Below are 27,350 nucleotides of genomic sequence, written 5' to 3' on the forward strand. Positions count from 1 at the left end.
AGCGCATGCAATGCCAAACACTAGACAAATATAATAACAATACACTTTACATCAGAACCGTGAATAGCCACCAGGGGACAGGCATAGGCCAAGTTCTACTGTAACCTGTAGCAGCGCTTTCTGAAACCAACCCCTGCTTTTAACACCAATGTACACTATAAAATGCTATGACCGTATGCACTGACTGACCACTGAGATGACTGCACTGTACAAAATATTTATTGCATGTACCGTATACTACGACAATATGTCCTGAATATAATTGTGTATAACCGTATGCACTGTATGGGATTACTGACCTTTGTACTGTAAATGGATGCTAGGACTATATGCCCTGAAAGCAAATATTAACTGTTTGCACTGTGTATACTAAGATTTATTGTAACTAGACCCTCCGCAGAGCACCACACCACAACGTATATAGTAATTGTTGTATTGATACGACCCTCTGCCGAGCAGCAAACGATATATTGAAGCGACCCTCCGCAGAGCATTGTACTATACTGTAGTTTAAACGACATCAGACAAGCTGACAGGACCACCTAATGAGCAGCCGTACAGAGAACTGGGCTGCTGACGCAACCCGTCCCAGGGACACGGACAATTGTAGCTGCGCTGGTGGCGGGCTGCTAGCGGCTATGCGAGATACCGAGGCCGCGTTACCCCCAGCACTAATTTAACTCATTTGCTTGCCGCTCCTGGATCCCATTACCGCTGCGGGGAGAGCCAGCCCGCACCACACCTGCCCTATTATTACCTTATAAGCAGAGTGTGACACAGCATCCACGATAAGACAGCCAGCGGAGCTGCCAGGGATGCCGCGCCTGCACCCCCCAAGCCAGGCTCATGATCATCGAGGCCCCAGCACAACGAGCGGCCGCTCTTAAGATTTTGGCAGGAGATTCAAACGTCAGACTGCAACCAGAAACAGAAATTCCCGCAAAAAACGACAAGAGGACATGCCCTGTCCTGAGGATCAAGCTTATCACATAGCAAAACATGTTACTGCAATCCTTTTCTTCTGTGACAATTACTTCATTTTCTAGAAAAATTTCAGGGGTGCCAACATTTACGGCCATGACTGTATTTTGTGTTCCCCCTCCTCAGCATATCCCCCTCCATACTGTGACCGCTCAATGTGCCAATCCATTCATACTGTCCCCCCTCTTCCTCAGCATGTCCCCATCCATCATTCATGAGACCCCTCATGTCCACATCCATCCTTACTGAGACCCCCATTTTCCCATCCATACTGAGACCCCCATCCATCCTATGATCCCCCATATCCCCATTCATACTGTGACACACCCCCTCCATGTCCCCTTCCATCCATAATGGGAACCCACATCTATAACTGGGACCCCCCATCCATCCTGTGCCCCCCTCATTTCCCCAATTAATCCATGCTTATAACCCTGCCTGTCTTACAAACATGCATGTGTACCCTAGAGTTTTGCACTTCCAGTGCAGGCAGAATCCTGCGTACCCTGCCTTTCCTTCTCTCTACAGACAAGGCAGGGGTGGGCAGTTGGGACCCCTGCAAATATGCCACTGGACTGGAGTATTTACCTAGCCAAGTATGATGGCTCCAATATAATGACTTTTATACAATGAATCTTGGGTGGCAGAACACAACAACTCACCTTCCATACACATTCACTGAATGCGTGATTGAAATTCCGCTTATATTTTGCTTCCTTTAATCATCTTTTGCAGGATTCAACTTTGGAACTGATTGAGATTTTGAATATCCCAACCTCAGCTTCAACCGTGAGGCAATCCTTCACCTCATTCATTGTCAGACCCTTCATAGACACTTCACACTTCACATGTTCGCACTGCAGTCTATCAGACGTCTGTATTCAGCCTTAGTCATGCTATCATAGGAATCTGGAAGTTCTGCCAAAACTTTCTCAAAATAAGGTGTTAATAAGGCATCTGATCCTAGACAAGAACTGAAAAAAAAAAACATAAATGTAATTATTCAAAAATGTATGATTAGTAGCCTCCTACCCACTAAATACAAGGTAATACCTGTAGAAGGAACATTCCACCTTGTGGCTCAGAAACCGGAAATTTACTTTCGGCAAACTTGGCCGTCTGACTGTGAGAACCTCCCAAAGCTGTTTCAACTTTCACCACAAAGTTCATGTTAAGACCAACTTTCCAATCGTTCTGCACTTCAGAAGTCGCTTCTTCAGCTACTGACCCTGCAGAGCGAGACTCCAAGCTTTGTATATTTCTGGAACATGAAGTCTCAGGTCTCCAGTCCACCATTGCCTTGGGTAGTTTCTGCAGCACATTGTTGTTGTGAGGGTTCATACACAGCGTACAATTATCTACAACTTCTTGTAGATCAAGAAGAAAGGAGCCGTTTTTCTCCATGGTGACAATATTTATACCTTCTCCTAACAGAGTATGGCCTGGAACAAATTTAGCCTCCTTGCATTCTTCCAATGAGCCAAGTCTACACCCAGCTCTAAGAAGTGGTGTACTCACAGAAGATCTAGGGTGATGGAGAAGAAGAAGCCAGAACAAAAGACCCAGCATTGGCTCTATTGTCAAAAGTGTCCTAGAAAAACAAGAGCAAACAGTTTTATCAAATATATAATAACAAACCCTACAAACATAAAGTAAGGACAATCGCAAAGTGTGGTCGACACATGTAGAATAGACCTTCAGAGTAATAAATGAATAAGGGACTTCACTGATGGTTTATCCTCACTCCTCACCTCTTCTTAAAGGATGGAGTAACTGGAAAGCCAATAAGAGAAGTTTTATAAAATGATTGGATGGGAGGTTGGAATACCCCCATCTAATGCTATATAATGCTTCGGATGCACCCACATTGTATCAGGCTGTGTTGCCTCTTTTTATTAAGTTTGAGTTTGTTGACAGGTGAAACATGTGGGTTTAGAAGGGACAACAAAGAAATCTGAAGGTGTATGAAGTCAATGAAGTTCTTCAAAGCTCTGGAATTTAGAAAAGCCAAGCAGGATGTATGAGGGGTCCTACACCTAGAGTCATCCCTTGGATTTTTCATGTGTTAACAGGGAGGAATTACAAAATTTGCATTACTTCAACTGGCACCACAGTGGAAGGATTCGAAGAATGGAGAGTCTTTGCTAGTGTTCTTTTATTCCAAGCTGCTTCTGAAGCAAATGTATTGACTTTAATGCTTTACTGACTTTAGTAAAAAAATAGGCTTTGAAAATCTAATTTAAAAATAATAATAATAATAAAAAATAATAAAAAAATATTATATATATATATATATATATATATATATATATCCAAATAATCAAGAAGAAAGTACAGGCAACTCACCACGTTGTAGTATCTTCGTATTTATTACTGGGACATGCAGGTAAACAGGTGAATGGAGACGATCTGTTGAAGTTCCTGAAAGGAAAGAAACAGCTGTCATCGGTTAACGCACTAGTGTTCGGCATCCCGGTGTGGCGTGGAGCCGCTTTACCTGCATGTCCCAGTAATAAATACGAAGATACTACAACGTGGTGAGTTGCCTGTACTTTCTTCTTGATTATTTGGATTTGCATTCATCCTATCACTATCGCAGTACATGAGCACCACCGCATGAAGATACGCTGCTAGAGTACGCACACAGACTGTTTAAGGGAGAATATATAGAGGGAGAGCAGTGCCAGCACTTCAATCTCTGTTGTGAAGTCTTGTGAATATATATATATATATATATATATATAGGCAAAATAATTAAATGACACAGGACTACAGTTTAGTCCCAAATGTTCCCTTTCCTTTTTACACCAATTACCACCCAACTATAAACACTCACACTCTTAAAATTTAATAATCTGAGGTTGGACAGAAGATGTGACAAGGCGGTTTGTTATCCCATAACCCCCTCCACCCCTGAGGAAAGGTATAAACATCATGGTCCAGCCCCATCTTCTTTGACCCATGTACCTGGGGAACAAACTAAGGACTCTATCAAAGAATTACTAAGTTTTTAACTTTTAGTTTTTTCCCCTGATTTCATTTTCGGAAGAGAAGACCCTTAGGGAACCTCAAGAGACAGGAATATCTTCCGATGTCCTGAGGTTCCCCGAGAGTCTTCTCCATATATTGCACTGGCCGCCTCAAAACCTTTCAGCAGCCATCGGATGCAGGCTGATCCAGGCGTTCTTTATACTTACACACCAGTGTTGTGCAAGGTGCATGTTGGTGTTGGGCCCGCAGGGCAACACAACAAGGTGAGTGTGCATACAACCTGCCTTAATTTACACTACTGATCATCAGGATAACAGCACCTAGAGAGCCTTCTTTGTGTTAATTTTTTCTCCTTAACCTGAACTTCTACTTTGTTTTGTAAACTAAGTACTGTACATTTTATATTAATGCAAAAAGTTCTGCCCTGATGCCTTAAAAACCTAATTCCCCATAGAGTACAAGTTGTGGCTCGTGCTAGAGAGTGCAGAGTGTGAGAATTTGTGCGTTTTTAACCGTGGCGCCTTGTCTGCCATAAATGACAGGTGGTGTCAGTGTTTGTGTGTGGTCATGTAGACTGGTTTTGGGATATTTTTGGCCTTTTGCAATAGGTGTGGGTAAAGGGGATGTGGAAGCAGAGTACCCCTTTCCAGTAACATCCTGAGGTCATGTGTAATGACCAGTGAGGGTCAGGACATGTGGCCCTATGAACAGCCAATCACTAGCCGCAGCAGTGTCCTGTCTTAGGCAATGATTGGCTGAGCCAAGTCTTGGAAGCAGGAAGATAATTGAGTATTAGATGGGGCCAAATGGGAATCAGGGCTAGGTGATTGTTTTTTAGGTGAGTATATGTTACGCCGAGCGCTCCGGGTCCCCGCTCCTCCCCGGAGCGCTCACGGCGTCTCTCTCCCTGCAGCGCCCTGGTCAGACCCGCTGACCGGGAGCGCTGTACTGACATTGCCGGCGGGGATGCGATTCGCATAGCGGGACGCGCCCGCTCGCGAATCGCATCCCAAGTCACTTACCCGTCCCGGTCCCCGGCTGTCATGTGCTGGCGCGCGCGGCTCCGCTCTCTAGGGCGCGCGCGCCAGTTCTCTGAGACTTAAAGGGCCAGTGCACCAATGATTGGTGCCTGGCCCAATTAGCCTGATTGGCTTCCACCTGCTCCCTGGCTATATCACCTCACTTCCCCTGCACTCCCTTGCCGGATCTTGTTGCCTTGTGCCAGTGAAAGCGTTTAGTGTTGTCCAAAGCCTGTGTTACCAGATCTCCTGCTTTCCATATTGACTACGAACCTTGCCGCCTGCCCCGACCTTCTGCTACGTCTGACCTTGCCTCTGCCTAGTCCTTCTGTCCCACGCCTTCTCAGCAGTCAGCGAGGTTGAGCCGTTGCTAGTGGATACGACCTGGTTGCTACTGCCGCAGCAAGACCATCCCGCTTTGCGGCGGGCTCTGGTGAACACCAGTAGCCTCTTAGAACCGGTCCACCAGCACGGTCCACGCCAATCCCTCGCTGACACAGTGGATCCACAACCTGTAAGCCGAATCGTGACAGTAGATCCGGCCATGGATCCCGCTGAGGTGCCGCTGCCAAGTCTCACTGACCTTACCACGGTGGTCGCTCAGCAATCGCAGCAAATTGCCCAACAAGGACAGCAGCTGTCGCAGTTGACCGCCATGTTACAGCAACTTCTGCCACTGTTACAGCAGCAACCATCTCCTCCGCCAGCTCCTGCACCTCCTCCGCAGCGAGTGGCCGCTCCTAGCCTCCGCTTGTCCCTGCCGGACAAATTTGATGGGGACTCTAGACTCTGCCGTGGATTTTTGTCTCAATGTTCCCTGCATATGGAGATGTTGTCGGACCTATTTCCTACAGAACGGTCTAAGGTGGCGTTCGTAGTGAGTCTTCTGTCTGGAAAGGCCTTGTCTTGGGCCACACCGCTCTGGGACCGCAATGATCCTGCCACAGCCACAGTCCAGTCCTTCTTCGCTGAAGTCCGTAGTGTCTTCGAGGAACCAGCCCGAGCTTCTTCTGCCGAAACTGCCCTGCTGAACCTGGTCCAGGGTAATTCTTCTGTAGGCGAGTACGCCATCCGATTTCGTACTCTCGCTTCCGAATTATCTTGGAATAACGAGGCTCTCTGCGCGACCTTTAAAAAAGGCCTATCCAGTAACATCAAGGATGTGCTGGCCGCACGAGAGATTCCTGCCAACCTGCAAGAACTTATCCATTTGGTCACCCGCATTGACATGCGTTTTTCTGAGAGACACCAGTAGCTCCGCCAGGAAAAAGACCTAGATCTCTGGGCACCTCTCCCACAGTATCCTTTGCAATCTACGCCTGGGCCACCCGCCGAGGAGGCCATGCAAGTGGATCGGTCTCGCCTGACCCAGGAAGAGAGGAATCGCCGTAGGGAAGAAAATCTTTGTCTGTACTCTGCCAGTACCGAACATTTCTTGGTGGATTGCCCTATTCGTCCTCCACATCTAGGAAACGCACGCACGCACCCAGCTCACGTGGGTGTGGCATCTCTTGGTTCTAAGTCTACTTCTCCACGTCTCACGGTGCCCGTGCGGATTTCTCCTTCTGCCAACTCCTCCCTCTCAGCCGTGGCCTGCTTGGACTCTGGTGCCTCTGGGAATTTTATTCTGGATTCTTTGGTGAATAAATTCTGCATCCCGGTGACCCGTCTCGTCAAGCCGCTCTACATTTCCGCGGTCAACGGAGTTAGATTGGATTGCACCGTGCGTGTTACGCCGAGCGCTCCGGGTCCCCGCTCCTCCCCGGAGCGCTCGCTTCACTCCCTCCGCTGCAGCGCTCCGGTCACGTCCTCTGACCCGGGGCGCTGCGATCCTGCTGCCAGCCGGGATGCGATTCGCGATGCGGGTAGCGCCCGCTCGCGATGCGCACCCCGGCTCCCCTACCTGACTCGCTCCCCGTCTGTTCTGTCCCGGCGCGCGCGGCCCCGCTCCCTAGGGCGCGCGCGCGCCGGGTCTCTGCGATTTAAAGGGCCACTGCGCCGCTGATTGGCGCAGTGGTTCCAATTAGGGTTTTCACCTGTGCACTTCCCTATATTTCCTCACTTCCCTTGCACTCCCTTGCCGGATCTTGTTGCCTTAGTGCCAGTGAAAGCGTTCCTTGTGTGTTCCTTGCCTGTGTTTCCAGACCTTCTGCCGTTGCCCCTGACTACGATCCTTGCTGCCTGCCCCGACCTTCTGCTACGTCCGACCTTGCTTCTGCCTACTCCCTTGTACCGCGCCTATCTTCAGCAGCCAGAGAGGTGAGCCGTTGCTAGTGGATACGACCTGGTCACTACCGCCGCAGCAAGACCATCCCGCTTTGCGGCGGGCTCTGGTGAAAACCAGTAGTGGCTTAGAACCGGTCCACTAGCACGGTCCACGCCAATCCCTCTCTGGCACAGAGGGTCCACTACCTGCCAGCCGGCATCGTGACAGTAGATCCGGCCATGGATCCCGCTGAAGTTCCTCTGCCAGTTGTCGCTGACCTCACCACGGTGGTCGCCCAGCAGTCACAACAGATAGCGCAACAAGGCCAACAGCTGTCTCAACTGACCGTTATGCTACAACAGTTGCTACCACAGCTTCAGCAGTCATCTCCTCCGCCAGCTCCTGCACCTCCTCCGCAGCGAGTGGCCGCTCCTGGGATACGCTTATCCTTGCCGGATAAATTTGATGGGGACTCTAAGTTTTGCCGTGGCTTTCTTTCCCAATGTTCCCTGCATCTGGAGATGATGTCGGACCTGTTTCCCACTGAAAGCTCTAAGGTGGCTTTCGTAGTCAGTCTTCTGTCCGGAAAAGCCCTGTCATGGGCCACACCGCTCTGGGACCGCAATGACCTCGTCACTGCCTCTGTACACTCCTTCTTCTCGGAAATCCGAAGTGTCTTTGAGGAACCTGCCCGAGCCTCTTCTGCTGAGACTGCCCTGTTGAACCTGGTCCAGGGTAATTCTTCCGTTGGCGAGTATGCCGTACAATTCCGTACACTTGCTTCAGAATTGTCCTGGAATAATGAGGCCCTCTGCGCGACCTTCAAAAAAGGCCTATCCAGCAACATTAAAGATGTTCTGGCCGCACGAGAAATTCCTGCTAATCTACATGAACTTATTCACCTAGCCACTCGCATTGACATGCGTTTTTCTGAAAGGCGTCAGGAACTCCGCCAAGATTTGGACTCTGTTCGCACGAGGCGTTTCGTCTCCTCGGCTCCTCTCTCCTCTGGTCCCCTGCAATCTGTTCCTGTGCCTCCCGCCGTGGAGGCTATGCAGGTCGACCGGTCTCGCCTGACACCTCAAGAGAGGACACGACGCCGTATGGAGAACCTCTGCCTGTACTGTGCTAGTACCGAACACTTCCTGAGGGATTGTCCTATCCGTCCTCCCCGCCTGGAAAGACGTACGCTGACTCCGCACAAAGGTGAGACAGTCCTTGATGTCTACTCTGCTTCTCCACGTCTTACTGTGCCTGTGCGGATGTCTGCCTCTGCCTTCTCCTTCTCTACAGTGGCCTTCTTGGACTCTGGATCTGCAGGAAATTTTATTTTGGCCTCTCTCGTCAACAGGTTCAACATCCCAGTGACCAGTCTCGCCAGACCCCTCTACATCAATTGTGTAAATAATGAAAGACTGGACTGTACCATACGTTTCCGCACGGAGCCCCTTCTTATGAGCATCGGATCTCATCATGAGAGGATTGAACTTTTGGTCCTCCCCAATTGCACCTCGGAGATTCTTCTTGGACTTCCCTGGCTTCAACTTCATTCCCCAACCCTGGATTGGTCCACTGGGGAGATCAAGAGTTGGGGGTCCTCTTGTTCCAAGAACTGTCTAAAACCGGTTCCCAGTAACCCTTGCCGTAACTCTGTGGTTCCTCCAGTAACCGGTCTCCCTAAGGCCTATATGGACTTCGCGGATGTTTTCTGCAAAAAACAAGCTGAGACTCTACCTCCTCACAGGCCTTATGATTGCCCTATCGACCTCCTCCCGGGTACTACTCCACCCCGGGGCAGAATTTATCCTCTCTCTGCCCCAGAGACTCTTGCCATGTCCGAATACGTCCAGGAGAATCTAAAAAAGGGCTTTATCCGTAAATCCTCCTCTCCTGCCGGAGCCGGATTTTTCTTTGTGTCCAAAAAAGATGGCTCCCTACGTCCTTGCATTGACTACCGCGGTCTTAATAAAATCACGGTTAAGAACCGCTACCCCTTACCCCTCATCTCTGAACTCTTTGATCGCCTCCAAGGTGCCCACATCTTCACTAAATTGGACTTAAGAGGCGCCTATAACCTCATCCGCATCAGAGAGGGGGACGAGTGGAAAACGGCATTTAACACCAGAGATGGACACTTTGAGTATCTGGTCATGCCCTTTGGACTGTGCAATGCCCCTGCCGTCTTCCAAGACTTTGTCAATGAAATTTTTCGTGATCTGTTATACTCCTGTGTTGTGGTATATCTGGACGATATCCTAATTTTTTCTGCCAATCTAGAAGAACACCGCCAGCATGTCCGTATGGTTCTTCAGAGACTTCGTGACAACCAACTCTATGCCAAAATTGAGAAATGTCTGTTTGAATGCCAATCTCTTCCTTTTCTAGGATATTTGGTCTCTGGCCAGGGACTACAGATGGATCCAGACAAACTCTCTGCCGTCTTAAATTGGCCACGCCCCTCCGGACTCCGTGCTATCCAACGCTTTTTGGGGTTCGCCAATTATTACAGGCAATTTATTCCACATTTTTCTACCATTGTGGCTCCTATCGTGGCTTTAACCAAGAAAAATGCTGATCCCAAGTCCTGGCCTCCTCAAGCAGAAGACTCCTTTAAACGACTCAAGTCTGCCTTTTCTTCGGCTCCCGTGCTCTCCAGACCTGACCCTTCCAAACCCTTCCTATTGGAGGTTGATGCCTCCTCAGTAGGAGCTGGAGCTGTTCTTCTACAAAAAAATCCTTCCGGGCATGCTGTCACTTGTGGTTTTTTCTCTAGGACCTTCTCTCCAGCGGAGAGGAACTACTCCATCGGGGATCGAGAGCTTCTAGCCATTAAATTAGCACTTGAGGAATGGAGGCATCTGCTGGAGGGATCAAGATTTCCTGTTATTATCTACACCGACCACAAGAACCTCTCCTACCTCCAGTCGGCCCAACGGCTGAATCCTCGCCAGGCCCGGTGGTCTCTGTTCTTTGCCCGATTTAATTTTGAGATTCACTTTCGTCCTGCCGATAAGAACATTAGGGCCGATGCTCTCTCTCGTTCCTCGGATGCCTCAGAAGTTGATCTCCCTCCGCAACACATCATTCCACCTGACTGCCTGATCTCCACTTCTCCTGCCTCCATCAGGCAGACTCCTCCAGGAAAGACCTTTGTTTCTCCACGCCAACGCCTCGGAATCCTCAAATGGGGTCACTCCTCCCATCTCGCAGGTCATGCGGGCATCAAGAAATCTGTGCAACTCATCTCCCGCTTCTATTGGTGGCCGACTCTGGAGACGGATGTTGGGGACTTTGTGCGAGCCTGCACTATCTGTGCCCGGGATAAGACTCCTCGCCAGAAGCCCGCTGGTTTTCTTCATCCTCTGCCTGTCCCCGAACAGCCTTGGTCTCTGATTGGTATGGATTTTATTACTGATTTACCCCCTTCCCGTGGCAACACCGTTATTTGGGTGGTCGTTGATCGATTCTCCAAAATGGCACATTTCATCCCTCTTCCTGGTCTTCCTTCTGCGCCTCAGTTGGCTAAACAATTTTTTGTACACATTTTTCGTCTTCACGGGTTGCCTACGCAGATTGTCTCGGATAGAGGGGTCCAATTCGTGTCTAAATTCTGGAGGGCTCTCTGTAAACAACTCAAGATTAAATTAAATTTTTCCTCTGCATATCATCCCCAGTCCAATGGACAAGTAGAAAGAATTAACCAGATCCTGGGTGATTATTTGCGACATTTTGTTTCCTCCCGCCAGGATGACTGGGCAGATCTCCTTCCATGGGCCGAATTTTCGTATAACTTCAGGGTCTCTGAATCTTCCTCCAAATCCCCATTTTTCGTGGTGTACGGCCGTCACCCTCTTCCCCCCCTCCCTACCCCCTTGCCCTCTGGTCTGCCCGCTGTGGATGAAATTTCTCGTGACCTTTCCATTATATGGAGAGAGACCCAAAATTCTCTCTTACAGGCTTCTTCACGCATGAAGAGGTTCGCGGATAAGAAAAGAAGAGCTCCCCCCGTTTTTTCCCCTGGAGACAAGGTATGGCTCTCCGCTAAATATGTCCGCTTCCGTGTCCCTAGCTACAAGTTGGGACCACGCTATCTTGGTCCTTTCAAAATTTTGTGTCAAATTAATCCTGTCTCTTATAAACTTCTTCTTCCTCCTTCTCTTCGTATCCCTAATGCCTTTCACGTCTCTCTTCTCAAACCACTCATCCTCAACCGTTTTTCTCCCAAATCTGTTCCTCCCACTCCTGTTTCCGGCTCCTCGGACGTCTTCTCGGTCAAGGAAATTTTGGCTGCCAAAAAGGTCAGAGGGAAAAATTTTTTTTTAGTAGACTGGGAGGGTTGTGGTCCTGAAGAGAGATCCTGGGAACCTGAGGACAACATCCTTGACAAAAGTCTGCTCCTCAGGTTCTCAGGCTCCAAGAAGAGGGGGAGACCCAAGGGGGGGGGGTACTGTTACGCCGAGCGCTCCGGGTCCCCGCTCCTCCCCGGAGCGCTCGCTTCACTCCCTCCGCTGCAGCGCTCCGGTCACGTCCTCTGACCCGGGGCGCTGCGATCCTGCTGCCAGCCGGGATGCGATTCGCGATGCGGGTAGCGCCCGCTCGCGATGCGCACCCCGGCTCCCCTACCTGACTCGCTCCCCGTCTGTTCTGTCCCGGCGCGCGCGGCCCCGCTCCCTAGGGCGCGCGCGCGCCGGGTCTCTGCGATTTAAAGGGCCACTGCGCCGCTGATTGGCGCAGTGGTTCCAATTAGGGTTTTCACCTGTGCACTTCCCTATATTTCCTCACTTCCCTTGCACTCCCTTGCCGGATCTTGTTGCCTTAGTGCCAGTGAAAGCGTTCCTTGTGTGTTCCTTGCCTGTGTTTCCAGACCTTCTGCCGTTGCCCCTGACTACGATCCTTGCTGCCTGCCCCGACCTTCTGCTACGTCCGACCTTGCTTCTGCCTACTCCCTTGTACCGCGCCTATCTTCAGCAGCCAGAGAGGTGAGCCGTTGCTAGTGGATACGACCTGGTCACTACCGCCGCAGCAAGACCATCCCGCTTTGCGGCGGGCTCTGGTGAAAACCAGTAGTGGCTTAGAACCGGTCCACTAGCACGGTCCACGCCAATCCCTCTCTGGCACAGAGGGTCCACTACCTGCCAGCCGGCATCGTGACAGTGCGTTACCGCACAAAGCCCCTCTTAATGTGCATTGGAACCCATCACGAAATGATTGAATTTTTCGTCCTTCCCAACTGCACCTCTGAGGTCCTCCTCGGTCTGCCATGGCTCCAGCTTCATTCTCCCACCCTTGACTGGACCACCGGGGAGATCAAGAACTGGGACTCTGCTTGCCACAAGAAATGCCTCTTCCCCCCTCCCAGTCCCGTCAGGCAAGCCTCAGTGCCTCCTCCTACACCTGGTCCCCCCAAGGCTTATCAGGACTGTGCCTTGCCTCCTCATGGCCCCCGTCCTGGTGACACCCTGCCCCGTGCCAAGCTTCACCCTCTGCCCTCCCTCCCCATTCCCACTCCTGCTGTACGGCCTGCCTTTGAGGAAACCCTACAATCACTCCCGGTGTCCTCATCCCATGGGAGCAGTTGCCGGACAAAGAAAGGGGGAGACCTAAGGGGGGGGGGGGGTACTGTTACGCCGAGCGCTCTGGGTCCCCGCTCCTCCCCGGAGCGCTCACGGCGTCTCTCTCCCTGCAGCGCCCCGGTCAGACCCGCTGACCGGGAGCGCTGTACTGACATTGCCGGCGGGGATGCGATTCGCATAGCGGGACGCGCCCGCTCGCGAATCGCATCCCAAGTCACTTACCCGTCCCGGTCCCCGGCTGTCATGTGCTGGCGCGCGCGGCTCCGCTCTCTAGGGCGCGCGCGCCAGTTCTCTGAGACTTAAAGGGCCAGTGCACCAATGATTGGTGCCTGGCCCAATTAGCCTGATTGGCTTCCACCTGCTCCCTGGCTATATCACCTCACTTCCCCTGCACTCCCTTGCCGGATCTTGTTGCCTTGTGCCAGTGAAAGCGTTTAGTGTTGTAAAAAGCCTGTGTTACCAGATCTCCTGCTTTCCATATTGACTACGAACCTTGCTGCCTGCCCCGACCTTCTGCTACGTCTGACCTTGCCTCTGCCTAGTCCTTCTGTCCCACGCCTTCTCAGCAGTGAGCGAGGTTGAGCCGTTGCTAGTGGATACGACCTGGTTGCTACTGCCGCAGCAAGACCATCCCACTTTGCGGCGGGCTCTGGTGATTACCAGTAGCCTCTTAGAACCGGTCCACCAGCACGGTCCACGCCAATCCCTCGCTGACACAGTGGATCCACAACCTGTAAGCCGAATCGTGACAGTATAGGTTTTTTTTTTTTTTTTCTCCCAGACACCAGCATGATATAAACTATCTCAAAATGCCAGACAACCCCTTGGAGCTCAAGTTTTTATGAACCCTGCTTGTACTGTAGCTTTCAATACAAAATGATAACTTTTAGCAAATATTGTTGAGCCAAATCAGTACTTCCTATATGTGATTAGTCTCCTCACAGTGGGCAGCTTATGATGGTGGATGACAGGGTTTAGGAGCTGCAAATGCATTTTTCCTCTGCTCTTAAATGGGCAGTCCTAGAGACATGTGAAAAGTTTTGATTGGTGGGGGTCTGGGTATTCAGAGAATGGGCCAGGAGAGTCTGCGCTACGCGCATTCAATCCTGGCTCTGTTCTACTTGACTGACACAAACATGCAATGCAAGTCTATGGGTTTGTCTTCTCCTGACTTCTTCTAGTGATCAGTTGGGGTCTGAACACAAGTAGTAGTAGTAGGACATGTCAAAAGTTTCTAAAGTATCAGGTACATTTTGATTTCCTCTTCCTCAGGAGTTCTTTCCCTGTCCTGGCGATGGGCTAGATGAGGATTTTTTTGCAGTCCCTCTGTGGGACCCCAGGGCTCCACCGTCTGCCTTCAGGTGTTGCAAAACTACAACTTCCAGCCAGGGCCGGCCCAAGACCTTGTGCTGCCTGGATCCAAGAGTAAAATGCTGCCCCGCCCCCCAAAACAAAAAGCATTAGGTAGGCAGCAATTTCCCCACATTAGGTAGGTAGCAGTTTCCCCACATTAGGTAGCATAGTTTCCCTCCCCCCCCCCCCCAACACAATGATACACACATGCACACAGACAGACACACTCATCTGGTCTGCGCAGCGCTTGTACTGTCCGGCGACAGCCTGATGAGTGGCGTCACTGATGTCCTCCTGCGCGGGTCTGCGGAGGGACGTCACGCAAGTAAGACCCAGGCTGGCCTTCCGGCCGCAGACTCTTTGCGGGCTGCGCCAGCACTGCGGCCACTTTAGAACAGTGAGCAGCAGCGGCGCAGCAGCAGGGCCGGCCCGACCATGGACCCAGGTGGCACAAAGAAAAAAAAAGGGGGCAGAAAAGTGCTGCCCCTGAAAAAGTGTAGCCTGGTCCCATTGTCCTACCGGGTCCAATGGTAGGGCCGGCCATGCTTCCAGCACTGGTTGGGAAACACTGTTCCATATATAATGTCCTCGTCTGGTTCTCATGGTTGAGAATGATACACTTACCTGGTATTAGTCTGCAGGGTTGTGACTGTGACTCTCATCATCTCTCTCTCTCTCTCTCTCACTATATATATATATATATATATATATATATATATATATATATATAATGTTCCAGGAGAGCAGCACTAACCAAACGAGAGCAAAAATATAGATGAGGTGTAAGCTGTGTGGGAATCTTGGTCAGTGGATCCACTCACATAAAAAATCCAAGAATCAGCAGCACACAATGGAATTCGTGTCAAAAAAGTGGAGGTTTGTTCCATATAGCCAGTGAAACAAGTGCGAGCAACGTTTCTGTGACCTCACGTCACCGTTTTCAAGCTCCTTGATGGCTTCCACCATCTCTCTCTTATCAAGCACGCAGTTCACTGTGAATGGGTTCCCTTACCTAAGATGGCTGCCACCATCTCTCTCTAATCAAGCACGCATGCGCGAATCCGAGATGTCTGCGGATGACGTCTCCGCGTGTGATTGGCTCTCTCTGTAAGCGCTGACTTCCGGGTTTGGTGCCGGTACATGTGGGACGCCGGTCCCCAAACAGGTTACCGAGCGAGTTGATTTTCATTGGTGAGTGTATTCCATGTCCCGCCCTGTCTGTAATCTTTTAACACTATGCACCTGCAGCACTTTATTGCACTATATCTGTTCACATATTTACACTTATTGAGCATTAATGTCTGCTCTTGAAATGTGCTTGCATTTGCACTTTGTACCACATGCTGTATTTTGCACTATGTATTTATATACCTTTATTCATTTTTATGCAATTTTTGTAAATTGATGTAATTAATGCACATGATTGCTACCTCTATATGATGCACTTCCTGCCACTCTATGCTTGATAATGGCTGAGTGAGTCAGCTGAAACGTCGCTTTCCTTGTCGGAATAAAGCTTCACTTTTTTTCACCATAACCTTACCTGAGTGCTGCAACATTTTTTCTTTTATATTGTGGTAGCCCTTGGGGGGGGGGGGGGGGGGGGGTGTATGGTAGTGGTGGTATGGTATAGGTATGTAAGGGGTTAATGTCAACCCTAGAGTTCATGACGCCAGTCTGAGGGCTGGTATGCTGAATCAATGTTCCCGGGCTATCGCTGCCCTTCCCAGTAACGATAGGTGCATAAAATAACTGAAGGTCCACAAAGAGATTTAACTTGAACTTGACCAACTTTTTACTGAAGTGCTTGTAATATCCGCGGCACAGTAACAGTCTCATACAAACAGTCCTTAGGTTGCTTAGTGACTGGCAGTTGTAGTGGACCTTGAGCTAGATATATAGTCTCTGAATTTAGGGAGAGATTTGCAGAGCCGTCCGGATTTAGGGGAATTATTAGGTCCGGTGATGCTGCAGAGTGTCTGGGAATTGATACTGTCACGATGCCGGCTGGCAGGAGGTGGATCCTCTGTGCCAGAGAGGGATTGGCGTGGACCGTGCTAGTGGACCGGTTCTAAGTCACTACTGGTTTTCACCAGAGCCCGCCGCAAAGCGGGATGGTCTTGCTGCGGCGGTAGTGACCAGGTCGTATCCACTAGCAACGGCTCAACCTCTCTGACTGCTGAAGATAGGCGCGGTACAAGGGAGTAGACAGAAGCAAGGTCGGACGTAGCAGAAGGTCGGGGCAGGCAGCAAGGATCGTAGTCAGGGGCAACGGCAGGAGGTCTGGAACACAGGCTAGGAACATACAAGGAAACGCTTTCACTGGCACAATGGCAACAAGATCCGGCGAGGGAGTGCAGGGGAAGTGAGGTATACATAGGGAGTGCACAGGTGAACACACTGATTAGAACCACTGCGCCAATCAGCGGCGCAGTGGCCCTTTAAATCGCAGAGACCCGGCGCGCGCGCGCCCTAGGGAGCGGGGCCGCGCGCGCCGGGACAGGACCGACGGAGAGCGAGTCAGGTACCGGAGCCGGGGTGCGCATCGCGAGCGGGCGCCACCCGCATCGCGAATCGCATCCCGGCTGGAGGCGGTATCGCAGCGCACCCGGTCAGTGGATCTGACCGGGGCGCTGCGGGAGCGAGAGTGTAGCGAGCGCTCCGGGGAGGAGCGGGAACCCGGAGCGCTCGGCGTAACAGTACCCCCCCCCCCTTGGGTCTCCCCCTCTTCTTGGAGCCTGAGAACCTGAGGACCAGATTTTTATCTAGGATATTGTCCTCAGGTTCCCAGGATCTCTCTTCAGGACCACAGCCCTCCCAGTCAACCAAAAAGAAGGTTTTTCCTCTGACCTTTTTGGAGGCCAGTATCTCCTTTACGGGAAAGATGTCTGAAGAACCGGAGACAGGAGTGGGAGAGATAAGTTTAGGAGAGAAACGGTTGATGATGAGTGGTTTAAGAAGAGAAACGTGAAAGGCATTAGGAATACGAAGAGAAGGAGGGAGAAGAAGTTTATAAGAGACAGGATTAATCTGGCACAAAATTTTGAAAGGACCAAGATAGCGTGGTCCCAATTTGTAGCTGGGAACACGGAAGCGGACATATTTAGCGGAGAGCCATACCTTGTCTCCGGGAGAAAAAATGGGGGGAGCTCTTCTTTTCTTATCAGCAAACTTCTTCATGCGTGATGAAGCCTGTAAGAGAGAATTTTGGGTCTCTTTCCATATGGTGGAAAGATCACGAGATATTTCATCCACAGCGGGTACACCAGAGGGCAAGGGAGTAGGGAGGGGGGGAAGAGGGTGACGGCCGTACACCACGAAAAATGGGGATTTGGAAGAAGATTCAGAAACTCTGAAGTTATACGAGAATTCGGCCCATGGTAGAAGATCTGCCCAGTCATCCTGGCGGGAGGAAACAAAATGCCGTAAATAATCACCCAGGACCTGGTTAATTCTTTCTACTTGCCCATTGGATTGAGGATGATAAGCAGAAGAAAAGTTTAATTTAATCTTGAGTTGTTTACAGAGAGCCCTCCAGAATTTTGACACGAATTGGACGCCTCTATCCGAGACGATCTGCGTGGGCAACCCGTGAAGACGAAAAATGTGTACAAAAAATTGTTTTGCCAACTGAGGCGCAGAAGGAAGACCAGGAAGAGGGATGAAATGTGCCATCTTGGAGAATCGATCAACGACCACCCAAACAACAGTGTTGCCACGGGATGAGGGTAAGTCTGTAATAAAGTCCATACCAATCAGAGACCAAGGTTGTTCGGGAACAGGCAGAGGATGAAGAAGACCAGCGGGCTTCTGGCGAGGAGTCTTATCCCGGGCACAGACAGTGCAGGCCCGCACAAAATCAACAACATCCGTCTCCAGAGTCGGCCACCAATAGAAACGAGAGATGAGTTGCACGGATTTCTTGATGCCCGCATGGCCTGCGAGATGGGAGGAGTGACCCCATTTGAGGATTCCGAGGCGTTGGCGTGGAGTGACGAAGGTCTTCCCTGGAGGAGTTTGCCTGATGGAGGCTGGAGAAGTGGAGATCAGGCAGTCAGGAGGAATGATGTGTTGCGGAGAGAGCTCTACTTCCGAGGCATCCGAGGAACGAGAGAGAGCATCGGCCCTGATGTTCTTATCGGCAGGCCGAAAGTGAATTTCAAAATTAAATCGGGCAAAGAACAGAGACCACCGGGCCTGGCGAGGATTCAGCCGTTGGGCAGACTGGAGATAGGAGAGATTTTTGTGATTGGTGTAAATAATAACTGGAAATCTTGATCCCTCCAGCAGATGCCTCCATTCCTCAAGTGCTAATTTAATGGCTAGTAGCTCTCGATCCCCGATGGAGTAGTTCCTCTCCGCCGGAGAGAAGGTCCTAGAAAAAAAACCACAAGTAACAGCATGCCCGGAAGAATTTTTTTGTAGAAGGACCGCTCCCGCTCCTACTGAGGAGGCATCTACCTCCAATAGGAAGGGTTTAGATGGGTCAGGTCTGGAGAGCACGGGAGCAGAAGAAAAGGCAGACTTGAGCTGTTTAAAGGCGTCTTCTGCTTGAGGAGGCCATGACTTAGGATTGGCATTCTTTTTGGTTAAAGCCACGATAGGAGCCACAATGGTGGAAAAATGTGGAATAAATTGTCTGTAATAATTGGCGAACCCCAAAAAACGTTGGATAGCACGGAGTCCGGAGGGGCGTGGCCAATCTAAGACGGCAGAGAGTTTGTCTGGATCCATTTGTAGTCCCTGGCCAGAGACCAAGTATCCTAGGAAAGGAAGAGATTGACATTCAAACAGACATTTCTCCATCTTGGCATAAAGTTGATTGTCACGAAGTCTCTGAAGAACCATGCGGACATGCTGGCGGTGTTCTTCTAGGTTGGCAGAAAAAATCAGGATATCGTCCAGATACACAACAACACAGGAATATAAGAGATCACGAAAAATTTCATTAACAAAGTCTTGGAAGACGGCAGGGGCGTTGCACAGGCCAAAGGGCATGACCAGATACTCAAAGTGTCCATCTCTAGTGTTAAATGCCGTTTTCCATTCATCCCCCTCTCTGATGCGGATGAGATTATAAGCACCTCTTAAGTCCAGTTTGGTAAAGATGTGGGCACCTTGGAGGCGATCAAAGAGTTCAGAGATAAGAGGTAGAGGGTAGCGGTTCTTTACCGTGATTTTGTTAAGACCGCGGTAGTCAATGCAAGGGCGTAGGGAGCCATCTTTTTTGGACACAAAGAAAAATACGGCTCCGGCAGGAGAGGAGGATTTGCGGATAAAGCCCTTTTTTAAATTTTCCTGGATGTACTCAGACATAGCAAGAGTCTCTGAGGCGGACAGAGGATAAATTCTGCCCCGGGGTGGAGTAGTGCCCGGGAGGAGGTCAATAGGACAGTCATAAGGCCTGTGAGGAGGAAGAGTCTCAGCTTGTTTTTTGCAAAACACATCAGCAAAGTCCATATAGGCCTTAGGGAGACCGGTTACAGGGGGAACCACAGGATCACGGCAGGGAGTACTGGTAACCGGTTTAAGGCAGTCCTTGAAACAAGAGGTACCCCAACTCTTGATCTCCCCTGTGGACCAATCCAGGGTTGGGGAATGGTGTTGAAGCCAGGGTAGTCCAAGGAGAATTTCGGAAGTGCAATTGGAGAGGACCAAAAACTCAATTCTTTCGTGATGAGGTCCGATGCACATTAGGAGGGGTTCCGTGCGGTAACGCACGGCACAGTCCAATCTTTCATTGTTAACGCAATTGATGTAAAGAGGTCTGGCGAGACTGGTCACTGGGATGTTGAACCTGTTGATGAGAGAGGCCAAAATAAAGTTTCCTGCAGATCCGGAATCCAAGAAGGCCTTAGTGGAGAAGGAGAAGGTAGAGGCAGATATCCGCACAGGCACAGTAAGACGTGGAGAAGCAGAGTTGACATCAAGGACTGTTTCACCTTTGTGCGGAGTCAGCGTACGTCTTTCCAGGCGGGGAGGACGGATAGGACAATCCTTCAGGAAGTGTTCGGTATCGGCACAGTACAGGCAGAGATTCTCCATGCGGCGTCGTGTCCTCTCTTGAGGTGTCAGGCGAGACCGGTCAACTTGCATAGCCTCCACGGCGGGAGGCACAGGAACGGATTGCAGAGGACCAGAGGAGAGAGGAGCCGGGGAGAAAAAACGCCTCGTGCGAACAAAGTCCATATCCTGGCGGAGCTCCTGACGCCTTTCGGAAAAACGCATGTCAATGCGAGTGGCTAGATGAATGAGTTCATGTAGGTTAGCAGGAATTTCTCGTGCGGCCAGAACATCTTTAATGTTGCTGGATAGGCCTTTTTTAAAGGTCGCGCAGAGGGCCTCATTATTCCAGGAAAGTTCTGAAGCAAGAGTACGGAATTGCACGGCGTACTCGCCAACGGAAGAATTACCCTGGACCAGGTTCAGCAGGGCAGTCTCAGCAGAAGAGGCTCGGGCAGGTTCCTCAAAGACACTATGTCAACTACTACTAGAGAACTACTACTAGGGACTCCAGACTAGAGATGAGCGGACTTTTGAAATGTTCGATTTGCCGAAAGTGCCGAACTTCCTGAAAATGTCTGTTTTTGGACAACAGGTGAGGGCGGCTCCATTTTATTTTTTTAGGACACTGTGTGTACTGTGCAAGACCCTGAAGAAGCTCATGTTCTCTACATAGACAGTGATTTACAGATGCCAGCAGCTCTTTCTTACTTTTATATGGAAGGACTTTGGGGGTTTCAGAAACAATTACCAGGTTTCCAAGAGTTAAAGGGGTACTCCGCCCCTAAAAATATTATCCACTATGCAAAGGCAGGACCCTCGCGATCTCCCTGCTGCACCCTGCGTTCGTTTAGAGCGTCGGGTGCAGCGTTGGAGGCTTGTGATGTCACTGCCGCGCCCCTTCATGCAAGTCTATGGGAGGGGGCGTGACGGCCGTCATGCCCCCTCCCATAGACTTGCATTGAGGGGGCAATGAGGGGTGACATCACGAGCAGGGCATGACCTTGTGGTCACGAGCCTCCGCCCTGCATTGCCAGTCATTCGGCACGGAGCGAATTTCGCTTTGTGCACTGGATGTCTGGGGTGCCGCAGCAGAGCTCGCTGGGGTCCCCAGTGGAATACCCTTTAAGGTCTTATCATATGCAATAGTTTCCACATACAATAGTCGTCCTGGAACCAATTAATATTGTAACTTGAGGAATCACTGTGCACACTAGAGAGATCGCTTTTAAACATTTACAATTTTTTTTTTATTTTTTTTACGTTTTCCCTTTTTAGGAGTTGCAACAGGATGTTGAAGAACTCGTTTTTACAAGCTAGAGAACTAGTTTTTTATTTTTTATTTGAAATCATGTATTGCTGGCCCTGGCAATAGCTACTACTCCAAGTATCTACTGTGACATGCACTGTGCTGCACACTGACAACTGCACACTGGGAACTTGTGGTAACTGTAGCCATGGGACACCAGGCAGTGGTAAAGTAGTGTTTACTGTAACTAGCAGACAGCAGACATTGGTGGTCTAGAGATACTTGTAGCCAGGTCTTGTGATGACTCTCCATGTGATCCCCCTCAGCATCTCCACCATGATGCCTTACTTATCCCCACCACTCCTGTCAGTAAGAACTTTTCATGCCTGATCGTGGCCTCCTTGTTCCCCCTCAACATCTCCACCATGATGCCTCACAGTATCCCCACCATGCCTACCACCACCAGTCCCACTAGTGCTATGCTTGGCCACTGCCTTCCCCTCCACCACCTCAGCAACATGCTCCAAAGGCTGACAGTGGCACAACTCCTCCTCGTGGCTGATACTATCCTTCTGCTTAACACATGGTGGTGAAGCAAAGACAGAGATGATGGAACAGACCATTCCACTACGCCATGTAACTCTAGACAATGAGGAATCCACTGATAGCTGGCTCACCATCATAACATCAGACTCTTCTTCCTCCTACAGAGAAGACCTCCAACAAGTCAACCAGTCCACACAGGCTGTACAATTCTCCGAAACCACACCACCCTTGGCAGACAGTGAGAACTTGGCTTCCACTACTAAGCCTGTAAAGTAAATTTAAAAAAACATGACAATTTTTTTTACAAAAAACACTCTCGCACAATTCCTCATTAACTATTTTGTTTGAATAAAAAAAAAAACCCTGGTCATCCACTTAGTCCACCGAATCTAACATAATCCAGATACACATATGTGAAGCGAACAGAAAAGCACAAAAAAATGGGTTAGTAGAGGGTTGCTGTTAATATGCTCGTCCTCTCCTGTCAGATGACTACAAAAACCGCCCATCTCGCGAAACCTAAACTGTGCTCCACTGTGCCCCACCCCCTCCTCCTCCTCCAGTTCAGCCCCCACAGGGCTCATGTGGCTGTGAGATGTAGGCGCCACATCTCCAGTGCCTTGACCAGCCATTCTTTCCAACATGTGTTGTAGTAGATTAAGCAGTGGAATGATGTTGTTCCTACCGTAATCCTGGCGACTGACTAATAATGTGGCTTCCTCAAATGGCCTGAGCAAACAGCAGTTGTCACGTATGAGCTGCCACTGGTTCACATTGAAGTTACACAGGGGAGTACTCCTATCCGCTTGGATCATCAAGAAATCAGTGATTATTTTTCTCTGTTCGTATAGTCAGTCCAACATATGCAGGGTGGAATTCCAACGTATGGAAACGTCGCAAATCAGACTATGTTGGAGGATGCCATTCTGATGCTGCAGCTCAAGGAGGGTGTGCTTTGCAGTGTACGAGTGCCTGAAGTGCATGCAAAGTTTCCTTCCCATTGTTAGGTTTTCATGCAAATGGGGGGAACACTTCAAGAACCGCTTGAAAACCAGATTGAACACGTGTGCCATACAGGGCGCATGTCTCAGGCTTCCTTGTCGCAGTGCAGACAAGATGTTCTTCCCATTGTCGGTCACCATGGTTCCTATTTCCAGTTTTCATGGAGTAAGCCATGGTTCGATTTCTTGATGAATGACTTATAGCAGTTCCTCCCCTGTGTGACTCCGTTCGCCAAGGCAAACCATGTGAAGAACAATGTGACACCGCCATGCCCTGCACACATGGTATGCTGGAGAGGCACTGAGAATTGTCCGTGCAGTGGAGGCTGAGGACACGGTGGAGGATGAGGAGGCGGAGTCGCACACTGTCATGGGACCAATGGCCTGAGGGCGTGGAGGCACAAGCCATCAGTTCCCTGAAAGGTGCAGGGTCCACCACTTGAAAAGGGAGGGACTGCAGCACCAGCAACTTGGACAGGAGCACATTTAGCTTTTGTGCCGCTGGATGAGTGGGAGCATACTGTTGTCTCTTGGACATGGCTTGGCCGATGGATTTCTGGTGGAATGACTGACTCAAAGTAGAAGGAGCAGGAGCATCTGGAGCAACAGAAGATGGGTATGACAAACAGCTCCCTGAGGCTGAGGTGGCAGAGCCTTTGCTGGCTGAAACAGGGAGCGGCGTGCCACTGGGTGATGCAGCAGGCTTTATGGTGGCGCAGCATATGTTGACGCAGGGCCGTGGTGCCAACATTGGGACCCTGGCCATGCTTCACCCTCTGCTGACACATCTTGCATGTGGCCATGTAAACCTCCTCTGGATGCTTCACAAAAAACTTCCACACCGCCAAGTAGCTGATTTTACCACCAACAGTCCGCACTGATTGATTGCTACTGCCGCCAACTCCAGGAACCACTGTTTCACTACCTCCCGGGAAGGTAGGCTGCGCGAAGCAGGTGGTCTGCCCCAGGTACGTTTAGCTCCAGACTTTCCACTTCTGCCACCATGCTGACTGCCAACCATGCTACCACCTTGCTGGCTCAGCTGCTGCCTTACGGGCAACCTGCAATCCTCTTCTCCTGATGATGATGAAGCCCCTTCTGCACCCTGCTCCCAATTGTGATCGGCTTTATCATCATCATCGAGTTGTGTTTGCACGTCACTTATGTCCTCCTCAGGTTCCTCAACAGTGTTTGCTTCAGGAGCCTGAATGCTGGCAACACCGCCTCCCACGCCACTCTCCTCATCACTACTTGCCCGCCTAGCGGAGGAAGCGGTGGATGTCTTCTCCACTTCTTGGCTGGGCAGTAGCTGCTGACTGCCTCTATTAGATCGTCCTCACTGAATAGTGGAGCTGAACCCACAGCATAAGATACTACTGTGGGGGGAGGGAACAGCATAGGACAGAGGCAATGAGAGGACAGGGACTGCTCCCGGGCCATGCCAACTGAGGGTTGTGTCTGAGGAACCCACTGACTGTTGACTGGGGGTGTCAGATGTCACTTGTGATGAATTGGATGAGCGTGTTAACCAATCGATGATGGCAGATGGGTTGCTGGTTGAGACACAACCACTAGCTGATACCGGGAGCTCAGGCCTCTTGCTGCGACTCTTGCTGCCACTCATCCCTAGTCTGCTGCAACCTCTGCCTGATGAATTTAGGTCTCTGCCACTCCTCTGTGCACGTCCTGGCACTTCTCTGCCTGATATACTTAGTGCGTATGAGGGGAGTACAATATGCTCCACTACACTTAAAATAGTATTTGTGTACAACACCAGCCTGTGAGTATTTTTGCCTCGCCATTCATTGTATCTAGGCCCTGAGACTTTAACAGGAACTAAATCGTACACCACTTAGATTTACATATGTGGTGTGCACTTATGAGAGGTGGACAATGCGCTACAGTACGCTTAAATAAGTATTTGTGTACAACACCAGCAGGTGTGTACTTTTGGCTGGCCTTTCACAGTATCTAGGCCCTTGAGACTTTAACAGGAACAAAATAGTACACCACTTAGATGTACGCATGTGGTATGCACTTATGTGCGGAGGACAATGTGCTACAGTACGCATAAAAAAGTATTTGAGTACAACACCAGCTGGTGAGTACTTTTGCCTGTCCTTTTACAGTATCTAGGCCCTTGAGATTTTAACAGGAACAGAATAGTAAACCACTTAGATGTACGTATGTGGTGTGCACTTATGATGGGAGGACAATGCGCTACAGTGCACTTAAAAAAGTATTTGTGTACGACACCAGCCGGTGATTACTTTTGCTTGGCCTTTCACTGCATTTAGGCCCTTGAGACTTTAACAGGTACAAAATAGTACACCACTTAGATGTACGTATTTGGTGTGCACTTCTGAGGGGAGGACGATGTGCTACAGTATGCTTAAAAAAGTATTTGTGTACAACAACAGCCGGTGAGTACTTTGGCCTGGCCTTTCACAGTATCTAGGCCCTTGAGACTTTAACAGGAACAAAATAGTACACCACTTAGATGTACGTATGTGGTATGCACTTATGAGGGGAGGACAATGCGCTACAGTATGCTCAAAAAAGCGTACACAACACCAGCAGTACACACCAGTGCTGCAGCACACAGTTGCTGCTCGATCAGTGTACTACACTAAAAATTGCACTCTCTTTCTCAATCTCACTCCCTTCCCTATCAGTGCTTCTAGGCCGGATCTGTCCCTCTCTGTAATAGAACTTTGTAGACAGTGACTGGGAGGTTCCTCTGTCTGTGCAACAGAATGCTGACATGACTAGGAGGTGAATCACTGTAAAAAATATTTTCTGTGCAATACACAGTGCTGTCTGTCCCTATCTATCTCTATGCAATGAAAGTCTGAAGTGACTGGCCGCAATTTGGCTGCCGATTATATAGAGCTGTGACATCACAGGGGTGACAGGCTGATGATAGGTTGCATGCTGCATGTGATTTACGGGGCATCCAGCCTACCTTTTTTCCCCCCTTCTCAGGATTCTTTGTCCCATGTCCTCACATGTGGAGCCGCCATTTTAGATGCACTGGAGCCTGGACCACACTAAATGGAGTGTAATGATCGAATCGCGGCCATATTCGCATTCCTTGCAAATCAAATTTTTCATGAAATTTGTAACAAATTCAGATTCCTCAGATTTGATTCGCTCATCCCTAGTTGAAACTATTGTATGTTGAGATCATAACTCTATGGAAAGCTGGTAATTGGTTCTGAAACCCCCAAAGTTCTTACATATAAAAGTAACAAAGAGCTGCTGGAAGCTGTATATCACTGTCTATTTAGAGAACAGGAGCTTCTTTTAGGTTCCTGTACAGAACACACATAGTCCTAAAAAAGTAAAATGGAGCCGCCCTAACCTGGTGGCCAAAAGCCGACATTTTCAAGAAGCTCTACAAGCCCGGCAAATAGAACTCTTCAAAAGTTTGCTCTTCTCTATTCTGGAGTCAATTCAACATCTGTGTCACTTCTAGAGACAATGCGATCCTAGGATTTAGCTCTTATAGTAAACTCACCAGCAGACAGGTCCGTATGTTCCACATTTACCTTCTTCAGGAGTGGCTCCCTCATAGTTGACATACACACCATGAGCTTCTGTGTTTGATTAAATAAAAGGAATTGATTATATCAGGAAGTGTTGGATATTTTTTTTTTACAATATTAGATTACATCTTATCTTATCTGTCTGTGCCCTTTGTCTCTCCCGGTTACTTTGTGAGCACCGCACAATGCACATACCATAAGGAAGTCTTCAAAAAGTTGGCAGTGATGGAGATTAAGTGATGTGGATGCCATATGGTACCCGGATGCCAGAGGATCCTATATATAGAGAGATGATGAGAGTCACAGTCACATCCCTGCAGACTGATACGAGGTAAGTGTCTCATCCTCCACCTCTAGGACCAGAAGGGGACATTATATAGATCAGTGTTTCCCAGCCAGAGCTGGAAGTTGTAGTTTTTGCAACAGCTGAGGGCAGACAGTGGATCCGTGGGGTTCCGAGGGACTGGTTTTGCTGGTTTGGTTTATCTAGTACATGGCCAGGACAGGGAAAGCACTCTAGAGACATGTGAAAAGTTTTCATAGATCATAGTCTGAGTGTCCAGACCCCAACTGATCGCTAGAAGGAGTCTGGAGAAGACAAACCCATAGTGGTCATGTGGAACAGTGCCAGCAGTGAACACGCTTAGTGTGGACTTCCTGGCTCGTTCTCCTGTTTGGTGGGGGTCTAAACACCCAGACCCCCACCAATCAAAACTTTTCACATGTCTCTAGGACTGCCCATTTAAGAATGCATTTGCACCTCTTAAACCCTGGCATGCACCATCATAAGCAGCCCACTGTGAGGAGATTAGGCTGGCTCATTATTTGCTAAAAGTTATCATTTTGTATTGAAAGCTACAATACAAGGAGAGGCTCATAA

General features: G+C 49.7%; 1 protein-coding gene across 3 annotated transcripts in view; it reads left to right on the plus strand.

Annotated features, from left to right (window-relative positions):
* Window positions 1-27,350, plus strand: part of LOC130284156 (perforin-1-like) — a 109,205-nt gene that overhangs the window by 76,159 nt on the left and 5,696 nt on the right. The window contains exon 1 of one of the 3 annotated variants that reach the window (XM_056534234.1): window positions 26,750-26,801. The exons of the other annotated variants lie outside the window; for them this stretch is intronic. The gene's annotated coding sequence lies outside the window, so the exon portion shown is untranslated. Of the gene's footprint in view, window positions 1-26,749; window positions 26,802-27,350 lie in introns of those variants that run through there. 3 annotated transcript variants of the gene reach the window in all.

The sequence above is a fragment of the Hyla sarda genome, chromosome 8, assembly GCF_029499605.1.
Source record: "Hyla sarda isolate aHylSar1 chromosome 8, aHylSar1.hap1, whole genome shotgun sequence".
NCBI lineage: Eukaryota > Metazoa > Chordata > Amphibia > Anura > Hylidae > Hyla > Hyla sarda.